The 27,277-nt window shown below is 45.8% G+C and overlaps 1 protein-coding gene and 1 pseudogene across 11 annotated transcripts in view; both read right to left on the bottom strand.

Annotated features, from left to right (window-relative positions):
- ATXN1 (ataxin 1) overlaps positions 1-27,277 on the bottom strand; it is a 424,117-nt gene that overhangs the window by 227,167 nt on the left and 169,673 nt on the right. The gene's annotated exons all lie outside the window — the stretch shown is intronic.
- Positions 17,666-20,692, bottom strand: LOC123608004 (annotated as a pseudogene).

Genomic DNA, 27,277 nt, shown 5'->3' with positions numbered 1-27,277 from the left:
CATGGTGGGTTCCTTCTGAGGCCAAGACAGAAGGACCCGTTCCAGGCCTCTCTCCCCTAGCTTCTGGTGGTTGGCAGGCCATCTTTGGCATTCCTTGGCTTGTCACAGCATAACTCCAGCCTCAACGTGGCATTCTCCCAGCACCTCTATCTTGATGCCCACACTTCCTCTTTTCCTTCAAACTTTTTTAAATGTTTATTTATTTTTGAGAGAGAGAGACAGAGAATGAGCGGGGGAGGAGCAGAGAGGGAGGGAGACACAGAATCCGAATCTGTGCTGACAGACACAGAATCTGTGCTGACAGCCCGACGCGGGGCTCGAACTCACAAACGGTGAGATCATGACCTGAGCCGAAGTCGGACGCTTAACTGACTGAGCCACCTAGGCGCCCCATCAAATTTCCTCTTTTTACAAGGACACCAGTCGTGTTGGACGAGGGTCCATCCTAATGAGCTGATCTTTACTGGATCATCTGCAAAGACCCTATTTCCAAATAAGGCCACCTGCATAGTCACCGGGGTCAGGACTCCCAACGTCTTTTGGAGGGATGCAGTTCAACACGTAACACCACCTTATCCCCACCCAACTTAAGACAGGTAAAGTGGGGGAAGCCGAACCGGCTCCCGTGAGGTCCCTCTTGTCCCACAATGCGTGCCACCAGTGTTGTAGGCTATCCACCACTGCTCGCAGGGAACACTCAGGAATAGACACTCCAAGCCTATGGACACACACACCCTAGCAAACCGTCACTTGGCTTTACTGTGTTATCCAGGCCGTTTCCACTACCTTCCCACCCGCACCCGTTCTCAGCTTTGGCCACATGGCCGCCGTGCTATCTGCCTGTCAACCTGGTCCCTTTCCACCTCGGGATTGGACAGAAGTCATCCGCGGCCTCTGCCAATTTTGCATTCTCTTCGACATGTTCGGCTCTCCCGCTCCTGCTTTCATTTCACCCCTTTTACGTTTGGGGCAAGCCGAGAGGTATCTCAGAAAAGGGAGTCAAAATATATTTTTGACCTATTTCTATAGCCAGCATAATGACGGGGGCACAAGAGAGCCCATCATGGTCATTGTTAAGTATGCTCTTTTGCGGTTTACAAAGCATCTCGCAAGTATGACAGTTGCAGAAAACAATTATTCAACAACTCTAATAGACGGCAGCCATGTCAATGATTCCCAGTTTATAAAGGAGGAAACGGAAGCTTAAAAGGGTTAGGTAATTCAGTCATGGGCACCCAGCGAGTAAATCGCAGAGCCGAAATACGGACTCCTGTCTTCTGACAGCAGGTTCTGTATTTTTATACAACACATAATATGACATAATCTGCATGAAATCATCAAGAAGGACTGAAAGTTGCTTGTTGACTATAAGCATTACATTCCACATTTTAAGGCATTTTTCCAAATGTTTTCTTAATTTTAGGTTTTATTTATCCTTGTAAAAACCAGGTTGAGTTACTCTTAGGCCCATTTTACAGATGATCAATGAAGGCAGAGGTTATGTAATTTGCCCAAACAAACCAACGAGGTGACAGTGGAGCCACAATAAGAATTTCTATACACAGGGGCGCCTGGGTGGCTCAGTCGGTTACGCATCCGACTTCGGCTCAGGTCATGGCCTCACCGTTCGTGAGTTCGAGCCCCGTGTTGGGCTCTATGCTGACAACTCAGAATCTGGAGCCTGCTTCGGATTCTGTGTCTCCCTCCCTCTCTGCCCCTCCCCTGCTCACGCCCTGTCTCGGTCTAAAAAATAAACACTTAAAAACTAAAGGAAAAAAAGAATTTCCACATACTAATTCAAAAATGGGTACGTATGACTTTACAAAAAGGATAATTCAGTATCAACATCCTCGGAGACACGTGAAACTGCAAAGAAAATAATGTAACCTGAAGGATAAGAAGAAAAACTTTGGGTAAATTTCCATATGTTTGACTACAGGAAGCAGCAGCACATGTGTGTGTCAGGATGGACGTCCCATCTGCACTGTGACAGGGGCCAGTGTAGATCACCTCAGACGTCCCTTAAGTTGGTAAAAGGCTATTCCAAGCAAAGCACACAAGATCTGTGACTGGTGACGGAGAATATACTCTCCAGATCATGGCAGACCACAGATTCCCTTTGGTCTTTTACCCAAATTCGTGAGACAAGGCTTCCAGAAGGAAGTGGAAGGTGAGGTAACTTCACCCCAATTCACGAGACAAGGCTTCCAGAAGGAAGTGGAAGGTGAGGTAACTAACGGCTTTAGAAGAGAGAGGTGACAAACGTGTCCCCCCCCCATGTGGTCACCAGACCACTGTGGCTGAAAGTGCGTGTGGGGGGAGGCGGTGGCAAGAGATGAGATGGAAAGCGAACGGGAAGGCCACCTTGGGAGGGTCTCAAAGGCCTTTCTGAGTAATTGCAAGGACTCTGTCAAACGTGAAGGTGCTTCCCAAGGGTTTGAGCAGGGGAATGACCCCATCAGATGCATCTGCTGCTGTGGCCTCTGAGGGAGGGACTCGCAAACCCACAAGTCCGGCCCTGACCGCTCTTCCAAGATCCAGAGACGTTTTTCAGAACGCCCGCTGGGCATCTCGACACGCGATCCTGCTTGCACTCCCTACTGGGCGTGTTAGAGCTCTACGGGCTTTTCCAGCTCTAACGTTCTGTGACTCTACCAAACGTGGCGGGTCTGAAAAATCGACATTTCCCTTGAGGAGACTGAAAATAAACGAGTAACAGAGAAGTCATGTTCAAGAGGCAGAGTAAAAAGAGCAGTGTCTTTAATTGGAAAAAAAAAGAAAAAACTCTGTGTTAGTCATTCCTCTCTAACTTGTGCCTGGGCTCTTAACTACAGGATGCATCTAAGCGTGTTCAAGAAGGCACGCGTGTGCATAGGTGGTGGGAGGGCTGGGGCGGTGTCGCTAGGCACCATCCAAGGACACACGCGCTCCATGACAAGACGCAATGGCTTTCTTGCCAATCAAAGCTGCCACCTTGCACCTGCAGAGGCTGGCTCTAGAAACAGAATAAGATTCTTGAACTGCTACATGTTTTAAGCATCCCACGCCCCTGAACCCAAAACAACCCGCACTCCTCGCTCTAAGCAACTCACTCCATTTCTAAACAGCAAGTAGCCCCTGAATTCCCAAGAGACTATGTGGCAGGGCGTTTCCTCCCAAAGACAGACGAAGAATCTCCAAGATCCCGTTTAGGAGGAATAAATGTGTTTTCCCGTTACACTGCCGTTCTGCTACTTCAAAAGAAACAACAGTGTGAAAATCTTTGCTTTCCCAGAGAGGACGCACATGAATTCATACAGTGGGTTTTGAATAAAGCATCATTTATAAGGTAGAAGAATTCTGCTTCTCTTTTCCGGATACAGCTTCCAAATACAAAAATCTAGAGTGTAGGTGGCCTGCCTCTCCACACGCCGAATTTAGAAAGACACTCATACTCTCCACAAGCCCACCTCCATCGGCCCACGTTCAACGTTCATCTCAGCTGTGGCAGAAGCCATCGCGGTCCACTATCCAAGACCCGATCAGAATGTCGTCTCATGCGGGGGGGGGGGGGGGGGGGGCTCTCACCCTTAGGTCTCATCCGGCTGGTCCACACTGCTGCCGTTCAAACACACTCTGGGTTTCCACAACTGCCCGCCATTCCTCATGCTCAGGACAGCACCTCCATCAGACGCTGAATTCTCACTGGGGGTAACTTGACCTGGGCTCCTCCGTCCAAGGGTGAGGCCGCCCCGTGTGTTCCAGATGACAGAATACTAAGTTGTTAAAAACCACACAGAGCAAAACGGCTTCGATTTCAGGAACGTTCCCTGTGGCACCTGCACATATACCAATACCCGTAGATCTCTTCAGAGATATTATTCAGATTCCACTCCTTGGGGCCACGGGCCTCTGGGATTTGGGCTTCTTGGTCAATTGACAATATCAAGACACACAGTAAAAACAAAACAAAACAAAACAAAACAAAACAAAACAAAACAAAACACCACAGTTTGGGTCTGAGGAGAACACCGGCCCTGTCGACTCACATCATGGCCGCCAAGCATACGTTCCACATACTGCATGACCCGAAGGCCATTTTGATGGACTTATTAAAAGTCCGTAATAAATCCATAGCAAAATCCATACTATGCCCATTTTTTTGAGGTAAAAAACATCACCCCCAAACTCTCTAAGGTATATCTTATTCCTCTTCCTATTTAGGAAACTGTCTGAATTTTCATCATGGTCTCCCACAGCCTTCCAAGTGAGAATCAGGTGTCCCTCCTAGATGCTTCCACTATATTCTCTCATGCTATCTATCACAAGGTATTGTAATTGACTAGTCACTTGTTCCTCTGCTACAATAACCATAATGTAGCATCACAGGGTAGGGACCAGTTTCCTCTTGTCCTGCTTTAGCATCTTTAGTCCTTGGCACCCTATTTGGCACACAGCGGCATCTCAAAAAATATTAGTTGATGGGTTGAATATAAAACCCAGTGTTTTATTTATTCCTCCAGTCCATGGTCAATACCACCATCTCCTACTCCACTTGGCACTGACCGTGGTCCTCCATGGCCCACGGCCACAGTTACTGCCTGTGGCCATCCTAACTAGGAAAGCATCATCTCCCCTGAATGAGACAGTGATGAGACTGTCTCTGCAGTGATGAGACTTTGCTCTGCTCAAAGTCAATCAGGAGCTAACAGCTTTAATAGCTTTCTCCTTTGAGAGACCGAGGAGGCTTGCAAGAATCTTTAAAAAGGGAAAGCTTTGAAAGAAAGTGTGAGCAAAGCCTATAGCATTTAGGGCTGGGAACAATTATCCCTCTGAACATACACCACTTTTTGGTGGGAGAGGGCAACCCAGCGAGTAGTTATTTTCATGCAGTTCTAGGCGAGTGCCCTTTACGTAAGATCTCTTCTAGAATACTGACGCTTGCACGATACACTGTAAGTAGATTAGGGTATGTTTATGCCACGACACGCATGGTTTAAGATAATTTAACCGAGGGTGAAAAATAACTTGGGGGGGGAATGATCAAATCCACATGAGAATACTCTATAAATTGTGAAGCAAGTGAATCATGGAAAAAGGCGATCCGGGCGAAATGACAGCTTTTGTTCAAGTCCATCCAGAAGTCTTTCTTGAAAAGCCTACTATGCGCTCAGCACAGACCACGACTTGTGGGGAATATGGAAGAAATCAGTGCCACGGTTCAGAGCCCCTTCCCTCCCGCCAGTTCCTAAACCCGCCCCACAGACACCGAGGCTAGGTCTCGAAAATGCGAATGCAGCTGTGCCCTCATGTTTCCAGCCACCACCATCGTAGCCACACTCCGAGCATGACAAAGAAGACCCTACACAACCCGAGGGCTGCCACTGCTCCGTCCCGCTGCCCACCTCTTCTCACCGCCTCGGCCATAGTCTCTTACTAACGCTTCCCTGGGTTTCAGACTCCTTGACTCCCTGAAGCCTACGCCCTTGAAAATGCTGGCCTTCTCTGCATTCCCTGGACCACATTGCCTGCTTTTTCCTCATAACTCATCTCTCTGAGACATCTTTCCTATAAACACTTCTCCCTTCCAGTCCTGGATGTGATTCCCTTTATGAGCTTCCCCAGTACTCTCTGCGTATCAGGGTCATGGCACTTGACACATGGAATTCTTCCTTCTTTCCCTCTGCCCTTGCTTCCTCTGGCCTGTCTATGAACACTTATGGAGCAATTGCTCTCCACAAGGCCCCAGGCTGTACTAGACGTGTGCATCGCTAAGAAATCTGCACAAATCCTGAATCGGAGGCATGACTTCAGACGAGCAGCTAAACTCACTCGGAAAGCTCCAGTAGCTTGGTCGAGTTCACACAGTCAGCAAACGGCAGATGCTTCTGCTCCAAGCTCTTTCCTCCTCAGCACCCAATGAGAAGGTGAGAAACACGCTCGAGACCTGTGCCCAGAGCGGGGATTTCCTGCGATGCGAAAGTCACATCCGGGGCTCTGGCGTGAGGCCAGCAGATGCCGGTCAGGGGTGGGCATGTCCTCTGGGTGGGCATACCCACGCGGTCTGTTCACTCCCCACGACTTTCTCTTTCCTGCCATATCGTACAGACGATGGCACAGTGAGTCCCCAGAATCACCCGTCAGTTTCTGTAATTTGTAGAGCCAGTCTAAACTCCTTTGGTTTTTAACCACAACTCACCAACTCTGTATATTAAATGTTTCCAACCAGCATCAAAGCCTCAACTGTCACTGTCTTCTGTTTGTTTTCGAGCTGTGCTAATGCAAGGGACAGTCCGTCCTAGTACTTATTACTAATGTCAGGTTCAGGGTTAGCACATAAAATACCTCCCCGGTTTCTTTGGGAGAGATCCAAACACTTTCTTAATGGCAGCATCAAAAAGAATCAACATGTAAACATGTTTGAACAGGAATTCCTTTTCCCTTCAAGGATTTCTCAATATTTGGAACTCCTTACTCGTCAGTTCTGCTTACAAATGGCAAAAGACTTCACTATTTCTGCTTAGCCTTTTCTGAAACCCTTTATCGTATGTGCTGACAATTAGTGTTTTGACCTCAGAAATACTTTGGTGTATCACATGGCTTAATCGTGGCGGGGGGGGGGGGGGGTTGGGACAGTCAAGAAAATGACATTTTTACCTCTTCTTCCTTTCTGTCTCTTTCTCCCTCCTCTCCCCCATATCTCCTTTAGCAAAAGCCCTCATTTAATCCTCACGGATTGGTAAATATGGTGTTACATGTTCGTATAGCTTCTTAGTCTTTTCGCTTGATTGGCAAAAGAAAAATAGCACGAGGTTGGAGTGTAATTGCTACCTTCCTCCTTTACAGCACGGACTTCCCACTCAAACTCCTCAGTGCTGGTGAGGAAAATCAGCCTACCACTCCATCCCTGCAGGAGAGTTAGGAGAGCAACCTTCACCCCTGCAAACAATTCAGTCAGACCCAGTGCTTCCAAATTGCTTTCTGCTCATTGGAAAGCCCTGCAAACACCAAATGGGCATTAAACATGCCCAACCCCAAAGGCAGCCTCGCTGTTAATGGGGAAACATCAGAAGCATTCCATTAACGTTAGAAACACCACCAGGCTGTCCACCATCATCGCTGTGATTTAACACTGTTCTGGTGGAAGTAGCCAATTTAACTATCAAGGAGAAAGAAAAAAAGGGGTATGAAATCGGAAAAAGAGGCAGTAAAATCATTATTTGCATATGCTGTGGCTGCAAATCTGAGCGAGCCAGTTGAACAGCAATGGTAGACAATTAGAGAATCCCGTAAGGTAATTAACAAAAGTCATATGCAAAGATCAGTAGCCTTCCTCAATGACAGCCAGTAAAAAGATGTCCCCACTTTTCATGGCAGTGAAAACATAAAGTACCTAGACGATAAACTGGATGAGAAATAGGCAAGATCTATGAAAAACAATTAAATACTACTGAGGAACATAAAAATCCTAGAAAGTACTGTGAAAATATGATGCTACGTAGAAGAAGCCAGCCATAGAGGACTAAATGTGATACGATTCTCCTTATATGAAAGCTTCCAAATAGGCACAACCAATGAAGAAAGCAGATTAGTGGTTACTGAGGGCTGGGGAGGGAGGGTATGGGGTACGCTGATGGGGACGGGGTTTCTTTGAGGGATGATGAAAACGTTTTGAAATTAGATTGTGGTGATGGTTACATAACTCTGTAAATGCACTAAAACCACTAAATAGTGCACAGTAAAAGAGTACATTGTATGGTACGTGTATTATACCTCAATAAAAGGTATGATTTAAAAAATACTCAGCAAAAACCCAGGAAACCATTTTTTTAAAATATAATGTTCGACTGGAGAAGGCCTAAGTATATCAAAAAGTTAAAAGCCAAAAAAAAAAAAAAAATCTGATAAGGCAACATAATTTTAAAAACAAATCCCGCATGAAAAAAGATAGATCAAAAAAACAAACAGATAAATAAAAAAAGTACAAGACAAAAGGACTAGTTTTCCTGAGCTCCTAAGTGCTCCTAAAAATCGATTCGATGGAAAGACCAAAAACCCAGTAAAACGCGGGCAATGAATGTGAACGTACATTTTTTAGAAAAGCAAACGAGAATGGCACTTAAACATGTGAAAACATATTCAATCATCGCTATAATGAGCAAAGTCACATTAAAAGCTACTAAAAGATAGTATTTTTTCACCTCTTGGGTTGGCAAAGACCACAAAGTTTAATCACACTGTCTGTGGAGAAAAGGCACACTCACGCAGCTCTAGTGGGAGCACGCATTGGTACAGAGCGCCAAATTGGAGGGCAATTTGGCAAGGTTTACCAAAATTAAAGCTGCACATTCCTTTTGATTCCACTTGAGTAATTTCTCCTCCAGAGATCCTTGCTGACATATCAAATGCTATTTATAGAAAGTAATTCACCGAAGCTTTGTTCATAGTAGCAGATAATTGGAAACACGCAGACGTCCGTCAATGTGGGACTCAATAAAGTGTGGCAGGACCATACAATGGAATACAATTTAGATATTATAAAGAATAAGGCTACTCTCTACGTTCTAACAAAAAGATACTCCAGGATACACAGTTAGGTTAAAAAAAAAAAAAAAAGGGCAAAGAGCAGAATAGTTTGTATGGTGTAAACATTGTTTAAAAAAAACAAGAACCCAGTTTTGCTTATACAGTTATAAAACAATCCGAACGGTATTTCAAAATAACGGTAATGGTAAGAAAGAAAATGTTAATGGAGCTTGCTTCCAGGAGCGAATCTGGATGCCTCGGAGACAGAAACAAGAGACTTAGTTTTCTGTGGACATCTACTGTGCCCCTTCTATACGTTTAGTGATTTAAGACAAATTTGTGGTTAAAAGAAAGAAAACAAGTATGGCAAGGACACGGATACGAAATGAACAAAATATGGGATCTAATTTTCAAGAGATCTGGGGGTTATTTTTAATATAGGCATATTTAAGAAAAACATAGTTATACAAAAGTCCTCCCAAGTGACCATCCAGGAGACCAATTCAACTTCTGCAAAACAGATGCATTGCGTGAAGCCTCCTACACGTGGGGCTTTTGTAAGGCCACCTTCCCCCACCCCAGCGCCCCCGTACCTCCAGAGTGGGCAGGACTACCCTCCGAGACCAGATGGATTTTCACAATTCATTCATAATTCATTCAAATGGGGCTGCTGCGACAGCTGGACGCGTCCCAACTAGGTAGGTTTGTTTAGATTTATCCTCAGGATACAAAACAGACCAATTTTGCCTATTTCTACTCACTTGAATTATTAAGTCTCTCATTGGCCATCGGTTAAATTCAGAACAAAACAGCTGTAAAAATGTCCTGATAAACACTATAGTGAATTCACCAGACATTCCCTTAATGTGCTCGTTCTAAGGGGGTGGGGAGAGGAGGGTAAAGATAGAAGGATGGTCACCCATCTGTACCCACCCGTCCCCTCTCTGACTCCCCTCCGAAGGAGCCCTGTGCACTCAGGCAGAACAGCCTGGTGAGCAGTGATGGGCCAGCCAAAGTGAAGGGTTTCAGACTCCACCAAAACTCCTCATTTTACCTCTCTCGCGGAGCCTGTAGCAAATCCATTTGTTTGTAACCTCTTCTGTCAAGTGGAACGTTCGGATTCCCTTCGACACACATCTATCATCACAAAAGAGCGGGCAAGGCTTCCCCTGTATGCCTCCTTAGCCATGACAGCCATGAGCGCAGGGGTTGCTGAAATTCACAGGTAACCCCCAACTTGATTTTAGTCCAAAATCTATCCTCTCTACAGATGAGACAAATGACATTTTTATGTTCTCTTCTACGTTCATGAAGGAGGGAACGGGAGTGAGAATTAGGGTAGCTTGTATACGACTTAGAGAAACTGCTGAAAGCATAAAATCAGAAGAATTCTATAAACTCTTGGGTAGCCTCCAAAAAGACTCCTCTGAGTTCCTGATGCCTTGGGTATCTGGTGTGGCGTATCTGATACTGGAGGTCAGACCCACTGGAATGCTCGAGCCGTGGGACTGGCACAGAACTGAAGAGAAGAGACAGGTGAAGGATTTACGTCTCGAGATTTCCAAAAAACAAGAGGAATAAATATTCTTGTGCAGAAGGCAGGAGTGATGATAGGTTTTGAAGAGACTGGGAAGGGGAGGTCGGGGGAGGGGAGAAAAAGCAGGCGGCCCCAGGCTGTGCCCAGAGAAGGGAGTGGCCTTGTTTGAGATTCTGAGATTTCGGCAGGTGCATAGCAGGTTGGATCGAATTGATAAACAGGTCATGGGTGTGGCAGTATGTGCGGGACTGGCACGAAGGAGGTGAGGTTAAGGTGAGGAGACAGAGAGTGGGGGTCCCTGGGTGGCTCAGTCGGTTGAGCGTCCGACTTCGGCTCAGGCCATGATCTCATCATGGTTTGTGAGTTCAAGTCCACTCTGTGCTGTTATCACCAGAACCCAGTTTGGATCCTCTCTCTCTCTCTCTCTCTCTCTCTCTCTCTCTCTCTCTTTCTCTCTCTCAAAAATAAACAAACATTAAAAAATGTAATAATAAAAAAAAGAGCCAGGCTGGAACTGAGCATCTCACTCAAACAGAGAGGGAAATGGTCATTCTGTCAAGGAAGAGGGGGGGCACCCGATAAAGAGTCTTGAACCACATTTCTTGCTTTCCATGGCCAAGTCAGAGGGAGGCTCATGAAAAGAAGAACGCTCTGAGAGGTGAACAGGTGCCTGAACAGGTGGGTTAATCTTATGATGAGGAAGGCAGCAGAGAGTTCTGCGATTAAGAGAGCAATGGATACGGGTCCAAATCCCAGCTCCTCCCACATCCCGGCTGCATAGCTTCAGGCTTTAGGGGAGCCCGGAGCCCGTCGAAACCCCCTCCGTGGTGTCTGGAAAGTAAGGCCATCTGAGAAATGCCGGAACACATGTGGGGTGCTTAGGAGAGAGTCTGGTGGTTGGTGATTAGTAAACAAATTAATTGAGGTTCTTGCTGTTCTACAACCACCTTCTTCAGGAAAATTATTTTGAGGAGAGTGAGATAGATAAGAAGAGACCGTAGTGAAGCAAACCGATGTATGAAAAGGAAAAAAAACATCATTTAATGTCTTCTAAGCAACACAGATGGGGCGCCTGGGTGGCTCGGTCAGTTAAGTGTTCGACTCTTGATTTTGGCTCAGGTCATGGTCTCACGGTTCATGAGCTCGAGTCCCGTGTCGGAAGCCTGCTTGGGATTCTCTCTCTCCCTCTCTCTCTGTCCCCACCCCCCCCCCCCCCCCCCCGCACCGTGCACACGCTCTCTCTTTCTTTCGTAAATAAACCTGGAAAAAAAGTAAGCTGCACAGAGAAATGAAAACATGCCCACACAGAAGCTAGTTTGGGAACGTTCACAGCAGCATTATTCGTGTAACGCCAAAAGTAGAAGCACTTCCAATGGCTATCAACTCACGCGTGGATAAGCAAGATGTGGTACATGCCTCCTGTGGAATATTATTCAGTCAGAGCAAGGAAGGGCTGCAGAAACCAGCCACCGACCTGCTACCTGCCACCGTGAGAATGGAGCTTGGAAACATGATCTAAGTGAAAGCAGCTGGGCACAAAAGCCCACATCCCGTGTGATTCTATTTACACGAAATGTCTAGGAGAGTCCAAGCTACAAAGAGAGAAAACAGATGGGTGGTTGTCAGGAGCTGGGGGTGAAGGCTTGGGGGAAAATGGGAAGTGACTGCTAATGTCTAGAAGGTTTCCTTCGGGGGCAGGTGACAAAGGCACAACTCTGTGAATGTAGCAAAACGACCTGCCAGACAGCCCTTAACGTTTCCTGCTTCCCATTTCCTGAATAAAGAATATTTGTCTTCCCTGGGGGAGAGGTCCTGATGGGTAGAGCATACGCAAGGTAGAATTCCAGCCCTTTCTTTAACTATGAATATCAGAAGGTATCGATCCTTTTCCTCTGGAGACACTGTCAGGTGGGTGCCCGAGAGCTTACTTCGCTTTTTCTTTCTATCTGCTTCTTTCAATCCTGGCTACTGCATTCTGTTCCCCCATGAGCACAGTGGCTAAAAATCAATCTCTGCTTGATCTTCCCAGGCAAAAGCTTTGAAGTGGACAGGCCTTTTCATGCCCAGTTTAAAGCTTATGAAAAAATACTGAGGGGGTGCTCTGGAGCCTTGCCTTCTGGCTTCTCCAAATCATGGGAACGGGGTACCTAAAAGCCATCCAAACTACTCTGGTTAACAGGCACCATGATTTTCTTCAGGGAATAAAAATTGCCAGGATAATGTACTGAAGAACCACAGCCCATGGCCCATTTGATGTCTGGTTTATCTGATAAACACGCCAATAACTGCCTGCACCTCGACCTCCATAATATTATTGGTTCCAGGAAGTCCACCTTTCCCACACGAGGCAACAGTGATTTTCAGGGAATACTCAAACTAAGAAATCAGAATGCCAATTTACTCATTTGCAATAATAATCATCATCACAGTAACAACAACAATTATTATTATTTCGGCATGACTCTGTAAGGTCTGTGGGTAATGTTGGCTTTTGACCCCCCCCAACTCCTCCCCCCCCCACACACAAACTGCCTTTACTCTCCGAGCATTCCAGAAATCAACTACGAAAGCGTTTCTCAAAGACTTTCATCGAAAACCATTTTAATACACAGGGTTAATGAAGTCTCTTTAAAGGTCAAGAACGTCGCTTCATATGTTTCAGCTTTGATGTTCAGGGCTGAAGACACAACACAAATGATTAAGTGCCACGTTTTATAACAGGTTACTCTGCTCAATGGCGTGTCAGCTGTAAAAGATAAATTTCTACTAAGACAAGCATGTTGAGTGACTGTCACGTAGCCCATTGGGCCCAATTTTCATGAAGAAGTTCCCACCCCACTTGGTGTGTTTCATCTACAAATGAATCCAAGCAGCATCAGTGCTGAAAACTACAGACTCTTTTTCTCTGGCAGGGTGCTGGCGGGGGGGTAGGAGGGTGGGGGCGAAGTGTCCAGAAAGAGAGAAAAAGTATTTTTCATGACATTGGAAATTAAGAGCAAGATTATATAAGAGGTAAGGTGAATAACAACAATAAAGCTTTCGCGTCTCTCCAGATATCTAGAAAGCTGTAAACTTGAGCTGGTCATAAAACAGAAATCCATTAAACTTAATTATTTCTCTTCTAACATTCAGCATTTCATGTTTTTGCATCCAGAAAGAAGTACAAGCTCCTATTCTGCTTTTGTTTGGATGAGGAGGAGAGAAATTCAGATGGTGTCAGGTTTCCAGTGGGGTCTTAAAGAGGTAGCTTCAAGAGTTCTCCCTTAATTAATGATTTTTGTTGGCCTTTTAAAACTCTGGATTCCTCACCCTTCTTTCCCTGCCAGATACTCCCTTATAGTATTGGAGTAACTTCTAGCTACTCTCAAAATATTATAAGCAGTGTACCTATGGGAAAATATACGTTGTCTTTTACATGTTTTGACAGTCAATGCTCAGTAATAACCTGACAGTATTTAATTATAATGCCTGACTTTTCCGCACTACTCTACAGTTCATAAAGGGCTTTCTTTCACGCTCACGGGGGCTTCTTTGTGTTAAACTACAGCTTGGCAGTTCAGCTTCTGTAAAATCCTTTCAAGGGTATTAGTCAATGACTGATCATTTAATACAAAGGTGTCCTGAAATCTACAAGGACAATTTGGGGGAAAGTGATTGCAGGCTGGAGAGGGCAGGAAGATCATGACATCAAAATTATTCTCATAGTTTTGACAGGAAAGAAAAATCAGCCAAAGATACAACAGAATACATAAACTTGAAACTAAAAGGAAATGTTTCTAGCCAGGGCCACAGTACGGTTTTAAACAGAAGGGGAAGACCATTAAACATGACTGCTAGTCACTAAATTTTAACTACACCAGTATCGGAATCTGAGCCTCAAGTGCAAAGCAGATTAAGAGCCAAAACAGTTTCCTACCATTGCAGGGGTGCACTGTGAGGGGGGAACAAAGTATTCTTTTTAATACAGCAGCACATCACCTTGACAATCTATGACAATCTTGCCCTGTCCTAGGCATTCTATTTCTGCTTTCTAACAGAACAGCATCAGTAACATCTGTGATCATATTCTGTCAGCTGCTCTGCTAAGAGCAGAATTTTTTACTTGGATATGGGTTGTACGCTTCCTAAGAAGGAGCATCTCTAAGACCAGGGTTTTTACCTTTTTGCGTTACAATATGATGCCACCAAGAACAGCTCTGTGCATGCATTACACCTACAAACAGATTTGCAATAAACAAAGTTTGTAATCTGCAAATCGGCTCCATGAACAAATAACTGACTCATCGGGTATTTGTAAAAACAAATATAAAAATCCACGAATTATGTATGTCTATGTGTTGACAAACCATAAAATGCTCAGAACTTTTGCTTTATGTTGTTTTGATGTGTCAGATTTTTCCCCTGTATGCGTGGAACACATACGCAAAAGGGAATTATAAACTTCAGCGTTCTTTAACCTTTACAAACCAACACAGTAATTACATTGCAAGATATCTGACAACCCGGGGTAATACAAGAAAAGAATTCTTTCTTTCCCCTACTTCCTTTAAATCGTTCTCAATTTTTCTACAATTTACAGACTCCCTGCACAAAAGATTTTCATAGCCATGAATCCTACTAAAGATAAATTGGTAGATAAAATGAAATCACCATTCCAATTCACAAGAATAGGTGAGGCACCTCCAAAGGAAATGTTTCTCCAAACATACAGTATTAAATTTTAAGAGCAAGGCTATCATGAAAACAAATGCAGAGAAGAGTAAACATAAGTTAGCTTGACAAGCCCGTACTGATAAAGCACAGATAAATGTTATCTCTGGGTTACCAGCCCAGTACAAGCAGTCCTCAATTTATGAATGAGCTGTGTACAGAAAGTTCATTTGTAAGTCAGTTGGTTGGAACCCCAAACTCGTTTTCTCAGAGAAGCAAAGTTTATAAATAGTGCTCGGTTTTGTAGGAAGGCAAACAAGAGCTATTAAGCCCGTGATGCAGACAAATTTCGGTACTGACAGCTCTCAAGCAAGCTGTTCCTGTGGCGGGCAGGGAACAGGAGGTACAGGAATCCAGAGCAGGTCGGGGAGAAGAAGGACATTTCTTCTTCTTGACCTGGAACTTCCTAAGTTTTTCTGGCATCTGCCTGCCTCTCTCATTTATTTATTTATTTATGCATGCTTTTAATGTTTATTTTTGAGAGAGAGAGACACACACACAGAGTATGAGCTGGGGAGGGGCAGAGAGAGAGGGAGACACAGAATCCGAAGCAGGCTCTAGGCTCCGAGCTGTCAGCACAGAGCCCGATGTGGGGCTCGAACCCATGAACCGTGAGATCATGACCTGAGCCGAAGTCGGACGCTTAACTGACTGAGCCGCCCAGGTGCCCCTGCCTTCCTCTCTGTATAGACTTCCTCCCACCCCCCAACTTTGCCCCAACCTCCCATCTAAATACTTCATCCCAACCTATGTAATAGAGCACCGAAATAATTTTATACAGTTAACCCCAACCCCCCTTCCCCAAACTCCCCTTCTTGTTTTTTGTCATGTGACATCAAAAGCTTACCAATAGTTCAGTTCAGTAAACACCTGTTTCAGAGTTTGGTGGGAGATACAAGCTCCGGAGAGCAGAATGGGGCTACAACGCAGCCCTGAGGACAGAACACAGACACTGGGACATTTGGAAGGACTGAGATGATTTCAGGAATTCCTTTGGAATTTAGTTATGTTAATAGGACTCGGCTCCCAGATGGTGCAGTTCGAAGAACTTCGGTAGAAGCGGTTTCCTCACCAATCGGCACAGATAAAGCCCAGGATGGTGGTGAGGATGCCATCCTCTAGTGGCCGTGTTTAGAAGCTTCCTCGTCTTTCCATGTGGGGCCACTCATGATTACTTGCTCTTCCCGCCCCCCTTCCCTCCGCCGCTGAAGATGACATCAGGGAATGTGTGTTCACAGGAAGACCGGTGTGAAGGATAAAGGGTCCTGGGGCACCTGGGTGGCTCAGTGGGTTAAGCGTCCATGAAACTTGGGCTCAGGTCATGATCTCACACATGGTTCACGAGTTCGAGCCCCGTGTGGGGTTCTGTGCTGACAGCTCATTGCCTGGAGCCTGCTTCCGATTCTGTGTCTCCCTCTCTCTCTGTCCCTCCCCCCTCGCACTCTGTCTCTCTCTCTTCCTCAAAAAAAAGTAAACATTAAAAAAATATGTAAAAAAAAAAAAAAGGGTCCTGACACACCGACTCAGCAGGCCCCTGATTTTGCCAGGACAGGGGCGGGGTGTCCTGGAAATACCGGGTACTCAACGCAGGTATGCCCCCAGGGCACGGCTGGACCGGATGTAAAGGCTGACATCAGGCTCGAGAAGGTACCCAGCTGTGGCAGAGGCTGGCTAGTGTTCCACACACTTCCCTGACCTCCCAAGCGTTAAGGTTGGCATTTCCCGGCATTCCCCGCGGTTAGGTGTGCCCACCTGACTAAATCTGGCCAAGGGAACATGAACGAGAGCGTAACAAGCCTCCAGCGAGATCTTTCACTGCCTCACTTCCCCCACAACTGCTGGTCAAACTGGCTGCAGAAGAACCTTCTGGTCTCCCACTGACCTTAGGGAACGGCTGAGCCATAAGATGGAAAGACCCTGGATCTGGGGATCATCGCCAGGTGGAGGTCTCCACCCCCACCGTGAACACCGGAAGTGAACTCTGACAAGCTGGGGTGTTGGAATGCCACATTCTTGCTCTCCGTGTCCTCTGTGCTTTGCTGCATCTCAGGAAAAGGTCCTCTATGTTGACCTACCCTGAAAAATCTACGCAGATGGTGTCTCTCTAAAATGAATGGCCCCACACTGCTGAGCTGTTATAATGCTTCCAGTTTTCTACTTCCTTCACTGTGGTTGATATATTTAAAACATGAGAAACCCCTCCCCTTCCATCGAATCTACTTGGGGAACTGGGTAAGTAAACTAGTTACATCATTAACCCTACTTTAAGTGCCCTGCTCAGCCAACCAGACTCTGGGCATCTCAGGGCCTCACCCACAGAGCCAAGAGCAGGATTTTTTTTTTTTTTTTTTATCAGCCATTTTTCTCTTTCCTAGGAAGTCTTTTTCCCATTATTTGCAGATTTCATGAGTAGGTTAGGGTCGCAAAAGCATGTGTACTGGGCAAGAAAACCAGAATCATGTTGTTGTCATGACAAAATTCACACAAGTGACAGCACTTGAAAGTTGTTAAAACAGCTTGCTCGCTTCATTCTCATTCATTTAACTTACTTTTGATGCGAAAGGGGAGATAACAGTGGAGACAGTGAAGAAAGGAAGGAATGTGTAACCACACCCACCTCTTGCTCTGTTAAGTCTCCCCCTTATTTCATTATTCAATGCCACAGGGGACTGCACAAACTCTAAATTCAGATCTAACCTTACAGATTTGGTTCATTCCTAAAACTTGGCTTTCTATGCTTGTTTCTTCCAAAGCAATTATCCGGCACTTTCCACCCTCGTCTCTCTGTTGCATTTGTAAAAGGTCCACTAGATTACATGACCATGTGCTTCCCGTGCTTCCCGTGGGGCATCCTAAAAAATAAAAGAGTCTCTCTCTGTCTCAAAAATAAATAAACGTTAAAAAAAATTAAAAAAAAAATAAAATAAAAGAACTAATCTGCATAACACGCACCCAAGAACTCTGTGACAAAGGATAGCCCGGTAAGTTTCTCAATGCCTAAGAGGCTCTGCTGCGGGGTCACCGGGCTGAGGTTCTGTCTGCCTTCGCCTCACAACTTTCGAGAATAAGTCCGGAATGGTTCCCTGAGCTCAGCATACGACTCCCACTTCTGCCACCAAAGGACAACCGGACACCCACTGTAGGAAATGCACTCTACTCAATTGCACCAGGCGCTCTGAGAAGGGGGTGGTGCAGACTGGCCTGTATTATATGGCGCTGTGGAAAGACTCATGGGACAGGGTAAGCACCTGTACGTGGAACCTTCCTATAGAACCATTACAATTTAACGCAATTCAATTTAGAACTGCAATTACAATTTAGAACTGCGTTCCCTATGAAAACAATAGTGAAGTCGACACAACGAACATAAAAAGGCCCTTTACGCTCCTAGTTTGCACGTATAGGCTTCCACAACGGGCCCACAGAGGGGACCTCGTGGTCACCTCGCAGAGTGCTCTGTCACTACCAGGGTCGACTCTATAAAAGACGAACTCCTTCTTACATTACACACGAGATGTCTATTCGTACGAGGAGACACATCGCCATTGAAACCATGTCTTAAATACAGCGTAGGCCATTCACATTTCACGGAGCGTTCTCGCCATTCAGAAGATACCTGCAGCTTAAGTTAACGTGCTGCAAAGGTGACACAGGATGCTTCGTTCTGGACCCGAATCAGAACCACCTCAATTCCATGCTTGCCAGGATACAAGTGACCTCCATTTACAGTTAACCGTAAAAGGGGTTAACTTTCTCTTTAGTTTCCTATTCTCAGTAAAATGTCTATTTAGCCTAATCACGGATAGATACCAAAAAGGGGGGTCAGTGCTCAGTTTTTAAGAAACATAACTGAAATGTCAACTGTGAGAGCAATGGACATTTTTGTATAGTCATTTTTGAGGTATGGGTGGAAATCTGTGAAGCCTCTGATGAACGCAAAGGAATAAAGGATACAGAAACCCCGTCCTAAGTAACACGGAGAAGGGACAAGCCCAACAGAAGAATGACATAGCCAAACCCGTCCAGGAGAACATTAATTCAGGGTCTGCTCAATGGACACCAGTATATAAAACAAGTCCCCAAGACACAGTGCCTGAAAAGCAGGAGCTCGAAACTTCAGCACACAAACTTAACTTTCCATTTTTTCTTCCGTCAAGTTCATCGTGCTTTTACGGTATTTTAGCTTTCGTATTTAGGACCGCTGGGACCCAGGGATCTCTATCTTGGCAGAGTTAAAAGAGTACGTGTGAGCTTTTCCTAAGTAGAATGGTGATTTACTAGAGAGAGTTTTTTGGTGAGTAGAGTCTGAACAGTAGGCTTGACATCTTTATTAAGCACAGAAAAGCGCCAACTTGAAAAATATCCTGACGCCGTTCACGGCTGCTGCTAGGAAGACAGCAATCCCCTCCCTTCTTTTTAACTGGAGGACAGAGACCCCTCCCCCCCCCTGCCGCCCCCACCACCATATGTGGGTCTGAGCCGGTCATCTGTGAAGTCATTCAGTCCAGCTCAAGCCACGGGCTTTCCTGCTTGTGTTTCATAGGGAAACATCGCATTTACACTCTTTCTCATCCTCCTTTACCTAGAATACAGAATGCCTCAACGTAGGCACTGAAATATCTGCTGAATGAATTATTTCAATTACGGACACCAGCGGCACCTGTCTTGTGAGCTTGACCCGGGAATCATTGTTGTGACTTCTCCCTCCTCGTGCCCCACATCCACCCATCCCTACGTTCTAGGAGTCTACCTCTTGACATGCTTTTAGATACGATGCCTACTCCTCTTCTGATTCCCCATCCCTCCCACTCCAGGCCTCGGACGAATTGCTTCTCACGACGTATTTCTTTGTTGCTATTTTTTCACTTCATTGTCAGGCACTTAACTCTGCAATCCGGCTAGATGCGGAGGGGAGGAAGGAAAAAACACGAAACCCGCTGAACTATACGCACGAGAGCACAACGATTACAGGACATTTCGAGCAGGTGAGGGTGAGGGGGTGCTCTCCTGAGCCGCAGAAGAAACAGTCGGGTGGTTAAGATAAAACACAAGTTAGACTTTTCAGATCTGCTCAGTCAGCAATGGTGACCTTCTTGCTGGTCTTGCCGGCCCTGGACCCAAAGCCTTCCACAGCCTTCCACAAGGTTCCTGCCCTCCCTCACCTTGCCAAAGACCACACGCTTACCATCCAACCACTCAGTCTTGGCAGCGCACACGAAAAACTGGGAACCGCTTGTGTTGGGTCCAGCATTTGCCGCGGACGAGATGCCAGGACCCGAGTGCTTCGGCATGAGAGTCTCATCATCAAGTTTCTCCCCAGAGGCGGATTTGCGGCCGGTGCCATTATGGCGTGTGACGTCACCTCCCCGGCACGTAAATCCCAGAATAATCCTGTGAAGGCAGGAACCTTTATACCCAAATCCTTTCTCCCCTTGCTTTGTCTACCAACAGCTCGAAGGAGACGCCGCCCATAGGCTCCCCAGCCGTGGCGATGGTGGAAACTACAGTGGAGTTGACCATCTCTGGGTGGCGGCTCCAGGGCGTCGTCATCTGCAAGGTCTCATTACCTATTTCTAACTCCTAACTCACCTGGCTTCCTCTTTCCCAAATCCCAGCCACCTGGATACCCTGTCACCGGTTTCCCATGCGTACTGTCTCATGGCGGCACTTTCTGGAGCAAGAACTTGGAACTCTGTGTCACCTCCCCGTCTGCCACATCTTCATGACCCTCTGCTCTGTCTTCCCCAGAGGGGCCCAGCTTTCTTTCCTGCTGCCCTCCAGCAATGACACCCACATCCCTCGGCCAGCCTCTCCACCTACCCCACCCAGGTCGCCTGCGTCCCTCCCCTGAGCCTGTGTCCCTGCTCCTGGACCCCTCCCTGTGTGTCCCCCCCTCCCCCCGTCATCTCTACACCTCCTCTCAAGGCGCTTCTCCTATGAAACCTGTCCTGACCCCTGTGCCCCCAGCTATGCCCCCTTCTTCTCAGCGCTCAATGGCCCTCACGTGCCCCCACCCCCCACCACGGATTCTCGGTTGCACGCTGTCACCTATCGTTCCGAAATTGCTTCTTGCGGATTGGTGTTGTGTCCCCAGCTAGATTGTCACAAAGATAAATTTAGATCTATAGACAGTTGCAAAAATAGTACACACTTGCCTTGTCCCTAACACTAGGCGTTCCTTTATGTTCAAGTCTTACATAATCATAGGATATTAAACGTGGTCAACACTACCAACCAAATCACAGAATTTATGACGATGTCACCGGTTTTCCACTCATGTCCTTTTTGTGTCTCGGGAACCAATCTAGGCTTTCACACGACATGGACACATCCTGTCTCTTGGGTCTCCTTTCACCTGTACAGCTCCTCAACCCTTCCTTATCGTTAAGACCATGACACTTCTGGAGAGTACTCGTCAGCTGTTTTCTAGAATGTCCTTCGACTGGGTTGGATATTTTCTCTTGAGGAGAGTGGGATTACACATGACTGGGAAGAACACCACGGCAGTCGCCTGAGGCGCGGGGGCCTTCTCAGCATTTCCTGTGAAGGGGCATACAATGTCAACTATGGTTTCCTGGTAATGCTAACCCTGATCGCTCAGTGGAGGCATGTCTGTGAGGATTCTCCAGGTAGAGAGACCTATTCCTTTTTGTAGTTACTAAATGTTTTGGAGGGAGATACTTTAAATTTTTTTTTTTTTAACGTTTATTTATTTTTGGGACAGAGAGAGACAGAGCATGAACGGGGGAGGGGCAGAGAGAGAGGGAGACACAGAATCGGAAACAGGCTCCAGGCTCTGAGACATCAGCCCAGAGCCCGACGCGGGGCTCGAACTCACGGACCGCGAGATCGTGACCTGGCTGAAGTCGGACACTTAACCGACTGCGCCACCCAGGCGCCCCATGGAGGGAGATACTTTAAAATGCTACACGTATCCCGTTTCTGCTTAATCTTTTGCCCACCAATCCTAGCATCCATCCGTGGAACTTTCCTGTGGCACTTACTGCGAGGAGTTCTAATGATGCCTCTCATGTATTTATTTATTAACTTGAATTCTTCTGTAAGGAGAATTCTTTTGCCTCTCTTATTTATTTATTCATTCAATTATCTATTGATATCACTATGGACTCTTGGGTTCTTCTTTGGGGTTGTAATCCAATATGATTTCCTCACTCAGGCTGTCCTAACCCTCAGCCAGATTTTTATACGACATCAGAGCAGATCTGGCCATGTCTTACACTTCTCACACATTCCCTCGGGTCTAAGACAATGCCAGGTACACGGTAGGTGTCAGATTCAGTGACTGACTGATTGAGTGACTGATTCATTCATTCGTTCGACAAGTAATGTTCAGGGCCTTGCCTTCTGTGCTAGAGCTACAACAAATAAAACAATTTCTTCTCTCTAGCCGTTTACAGTCTAGTGAACAGGGACTCGTAGGTGTTCACACGAGTGAGCACCTACGAGTCCCTCACTCCTAGGTGAACACCTACGAGTCCCTGATAAAAAGTATTTGGAGGAGTAAAGCAATAGCTCAAATGGGAAGACGGTAAACTCTACCTGGAGAAAGAAGCCGACGGTGAGACACAGGCAGAAAAAACTTTTAAGAAAAACAGTATTCAGGGGCGCCTGGGTGGCGCAGTCGGTTGAGCGTCCGACTTCAGCCAGGTCACGATCTCGCGGTCCGTGAGTTCGAGCCCCGCGTCGGGCTCTGGGCTGATGGCTCAGAGCCTGGAGCCTGTTTCCGATTCTGTGTCTCCCTCTCTCTCTGCCCCTCCCCCGTTCATGCTCTGTCTCTCTCTCTCTCAAAAATAAATAAATGTTAAAAAAAAAAAATTAAAAAAAGAAAAACAGTATTCAAGGGGCATGCCTGGGTGGCTCAGTCAGTTAAACATCCGACCTCAGCTCGGGTCACGATCTCACGGTTCGTGAGTTCGAGCCCCGCGTCGGGCTCTGTGGTGACAGCTCAGAGCCTGGAGCCCGCTTCTGCCTCTGTGTCTCCCTCTCTCTCTCCCCCCCCCCCCGCCCCCCGCCCCGGCTCACTCGCTCGCATGCTCGCTCGCTCTCAAAAATAAGCATTAAAAAAAAGAGAAAGAGAAAAAGAAAAGCAGTATTCTGCTCACTCTATAAAAGCAAGTGTGCACATAAAATATCTAAAGACAAATACTGTAACACAGTTAGCAGGTGTAGGCTGCCCCTGCATCTTCCAGACTAATTCTTAAAATCAAGCCTCAAGGGCACGCTTTTTAGGAAGATTTAATGTAGTAAACACAGACTCTTTATATAGCGACTATGTGCTTTCCTAGGAAAATTGGAAAGAGCTAAAGTAAAAAAGTCTGAGGAGCCATTTGTCTTAATCCAGTTTCCAAATCCAATTTCATAGTTTTTATGCCTTCACAGGGAATCATGAAGAATACGTAAGAAGCACCATCAATCAAAGATGGGCTCCCGAAGTTTCTTCACTTAATTCGATTTTCTCGTGCCGCTCCTCCTGTATTTCCCGAACAAAGCGCTTCTTTTCTGCGTGTGATAGTTCAGACCTGCAAATGTCCTCGGGAATAATAAACAAACAATCAGGGCACGTTTTCTGCCGCGGAGAGCACACTCTGTAACATTCTTCATCCAAAGCATTTTGAACTCCAAGCCAGCAGGGCTACAATACGAAAACACCCGGCCGGTATTCCAAGAGCTGCCAACAATAGAGAATTTGTATCTTTCGACACTTACTGACACTTAAACCTGTTAATATGTGACTCCTACTATTGTTCTAAATGATGAACGGCACAGACTCTCCCCGCACACCCAATGTTAGTTGCATCGTGCACTTGGGTTGCAACAGTAAAGGCTGCTGGAAGGCATTTTACTTTCACGGTTTCCTGTCACCCTTTCTCATTATCATCAACGTGTCCTCTCCATGTTAGGATGTACAGAACAGAGGCGCACGTGTGTTGTGTCTGTGGCTATCCCCACAAATGCACGCATATTCACGGATGCACACACAAATATGCTCGGATGCATACAGACGGATCCCCGTGCTCACATCCACTCAGAAATCGAGCTTGCTCCCCTGCCTGCCACGCATGTCACACACAAACAGCATCCAGGTCCAGTGGTCTTCCTTTTGTTACCTTTGGGAGGGCATTAAGATAAAAAGCTAAAAAAAAAAAAAAAGAGAGAAAAGGAAAGCCAAGTAGACACTTCATGGAGTCTGCGATGAAGACACAGAAACCAATGAAGACAGATGGGCTGCTGGCGGCATAAAGGAAAGTTCGGCACGTCAGCCCACACTCTGCAGGGATTTACCCAGCCTAACCTTCTCCGTTTCGAGCCTTCATCCTTCAGCGTCCTACTTATCTTCCTCTTGTCGTTAGCCCACCGACCCCATTCCCGTCTCTACCTGGACCTCCCGCAATGGGGACTATTTTTATTTTATTTATTTTTTTTTTTTGGTAACCTTCATTTATTTTTGAGAGAGAGACAGAGTATGAGTGGGGGAGGACAGAGAGAGAGGGAGACACGGAATCCGAAGCAGCCTCCAGACTCTGAGCTGTCAGCACGGAGCCCGACGCGGGGCTCGAACTCACGAACGGTGAGATCACGACCTGAGCCGAAGTCGGACGCTCAACTGACTGAGCCACCCAGGTGCCCAGAATTCTTTCTCTTTACTCTGTCATTCGAGGTTTCCTCAGAGAAAACATTTACCGTACAATCACGCGGTGGAAAAGCTCAGTGGAGAGTGGATGGCTCTCTTACGGAACTCACTGGAAAATTCTTGGAAAAATCCCATAGACACAGAAGAATTTCTGGGCCAGAAAAATGAGGAGCAGAAAATATAATTCATGAATATATTTAAATTTTTACACAATAAAAATCTGCCTGTCCGTGACTGGCTCTTGAGGGTTATTCTCCCAGGGGATCAGGCCCCCGGAGCCTTCTCCACACTGTCAGCACAGAGCACATTTACTGTCATAGCACAGGGAGGGCTTCAGAGTTCACAAAACATTTTCTTTTTTTTCTTTTCTTTTTTTTTTCACAAAACATTTTCTATGCACCACCTCACTTGATCTTGACCATACCCCGTTAGATATAATTATCTCCATTTCATAGATTACCAAAAAAAAAAAAAAAAAAAAAAAAAATCCCTCTGATTTTAAGTGATTTCCCTGTGGTCACAGAGTTAATAAGTTGCACAACTGAATTTCAAAACCAGAATTTCTGATGCAAAACCTTTTTTTTTTCCCAAGGCATGAATTTTATTTAATTGTCCTTGAATTCATTGGTTCCATTTTTATATACTCTGCTCATTGCCTAAAGACTGTATTTGTTTCGAAATGAAACTAATCCTTTAAGTCCTATTTTTCTTTTTCTTTTTTTAATTTTTTATAAAGTGTATTTATTTTGAGAGAGAGAAAGCACGAGTGGGTAAGGGGCAGAGAGAGGAGAGAACAAGAATCCCAAGCAGGCTCCACACCAGCAGCATGGAGCCCAACACGGGCCTTGAACCCACAAAGCATCATCGCGTAGCCCCTACATTTCTTTTTAAAGGTCTCTCTTTTTCGGTTAAATTAAAATGCCCACTTTCCTTTAGCACCTGCTTCCTTTACCCCCGGAACCTCCCTTTTGAGAGATCTGAGGTCCTATTATTTAATGATCTGATTATTTCTGGGTTGACAAACCTTTGCTTTTTAAATTATTATTATCCTTGCACACACTGCCCAGTATTTTTCAATTTGACCACTGCTACTCCCATGTTCTTACTCTAATAGTTATCAGAAAGGTTACTTCCACCCCAGAAAATCTAAAGAGCTCTACATTTTTATTCACCTGCCTTTGTGTATCATGCACATTTCTTGAATTTTCCTTCCCGGCCACTGTTGTTATAAAGACCCTTGAACTAAACAGAAGGGTTGTCTGGTCCTGCCAGTTGACCCTTCCTGAGCCATTCAAAAGGTGCCTTAACGGAAGGGCTTCCCAGCATAGTTCGTTCTGATGTCATAAATACTGAACATGATATAATCCTACACGGGAGGCAAAAGTAGTTCTAAGCAGACAGATCTATTTACGTGCGAACACAGCCTGATGATTAGACCACTAGGAAAAGAGAGCCAGAAAATCCCGACATGACAGCTTAATGGGACACCGGACAAGACCCCTCTTCGGTGTGCGTGTAGGAAATTCTTCACTGAGGTCAGCACAGCGTTTCCGGTGCTACGGTCCGCGCTGTCTCGACCACAGAGATGCTCGGATTCCGGGCGTACCACCCCTCCCTTCTTGCCACCCAACTCCACTTTCCTGCTGTTTTAATTGGATTATTTTGGAATCTGCTATTTCTGTCTCACTCCCTTCCCCAAACTGTCATACAAGTGCCGCAGCCTGACTATTACTCAGCTGCCAAAATTCATTCCAGAGATGGCTGTATTTCAGCGGTAAGTGATGTCCCGCTGTGCCGTCTGAACACTAGCTTAAGGGGTTAAGCATCTAGGGGGGGTGCCTTTGTGTAGGAAAGGGGGTGCTTGGTTTTATTCTGTCTTGCCGTCATCAGTGGAGGAGCAGGTTATCAGCTCCCCCTGAGCCAGGAGGGGGGAACACACCAGAAAACACTTGAGGCACATATTCAAGTGCACTAAGACATAAAAGATATAGACAATGACTTACAGGGTCTTTTCTACAGGGTCTTCAAAGCCTTAAAACATCTGGAATGTAAGATGATCACTTTTAGAAGGGAGGAAGAAGCCTCAGAGAGTAACCCATTCACGTTACAGATATAAAACTGGGAGGCACTGAACCTAAGTCCAGTTAGAACGTCCTTGGCCTTGGGTACTTTGTTCAAAGTCCTCCCAGTCCCAAGGCCAAGGACGTTCTAACTGGACTTAGGTTCATCCACAGACACACTCGGAGGATCACATCTCTGCCCGTGGGACCAAAGACAGCCCCGGTTTCTAAAGCATGGGGTATCAGCACTAAATTTCTTATTCTGTTTGGTTAACATTTATTTGTTTCAGAGACTCAGGATCAAAGTTGATCTCTACCAGCAAGAACCCAGAGTGTAAAACAGAGGGAGAAACAGAGTAGAAATAGTAGAAGTAAATAGTTCCGGGCCAGGAAATGTGGAAAGGTTTGTATGTATATAATCTTCACAGGGACGTGCTGTCCTCACTTCAAAGAAAAGAAAAATGGGGGAGAGAGAAGACAGAGGCTTTTTGAAGAGAAAACAGGAGGGACCACATATAGCTGCCAAGTCATAAAAACTACCTTCCCAAATTTTACTAAAACATTTATGAAAACCTAAATAAATGTCATTGATACATTGCTCATTTAATCTAAAGAGATGACCTTTCTAGATATTGCTTGGTACATAGGGGCATGAGTCTGTTGTTTATTACTAACTCAAACAAAAAAGTACATCACTCCCAAGAAGCTCTATAATTTCCAAATCTTACAATAATAATGGTTCTTTCAATAGTCAATGGTTCACTGTTTGGACACGGGCAAAATGAAAGGCATTAGGATTTGGAGGGGGTCTTG

Source organism: Leopardus geoffroyi, chromosome B2 (genome assembly GCF_018350155.1).
Source record: "Leopardus geoffroyi isolate Oge1 chromosome B2, O.geoffroyi_Oge1_pat1.0, whole genome shotgun sequence".
NCBI classification, from domain to species: Eukaryota; Metazoa; Chordata; class Mammalia; order Carnivora; family Felidae; genus Leopardus; species Leopardus geoffroyi.
The sequence above is the reverse complement of the archived record's forward strand: the minus strand, read 5'-3'. Positions and strand labels throughout refer to the sequence as shown.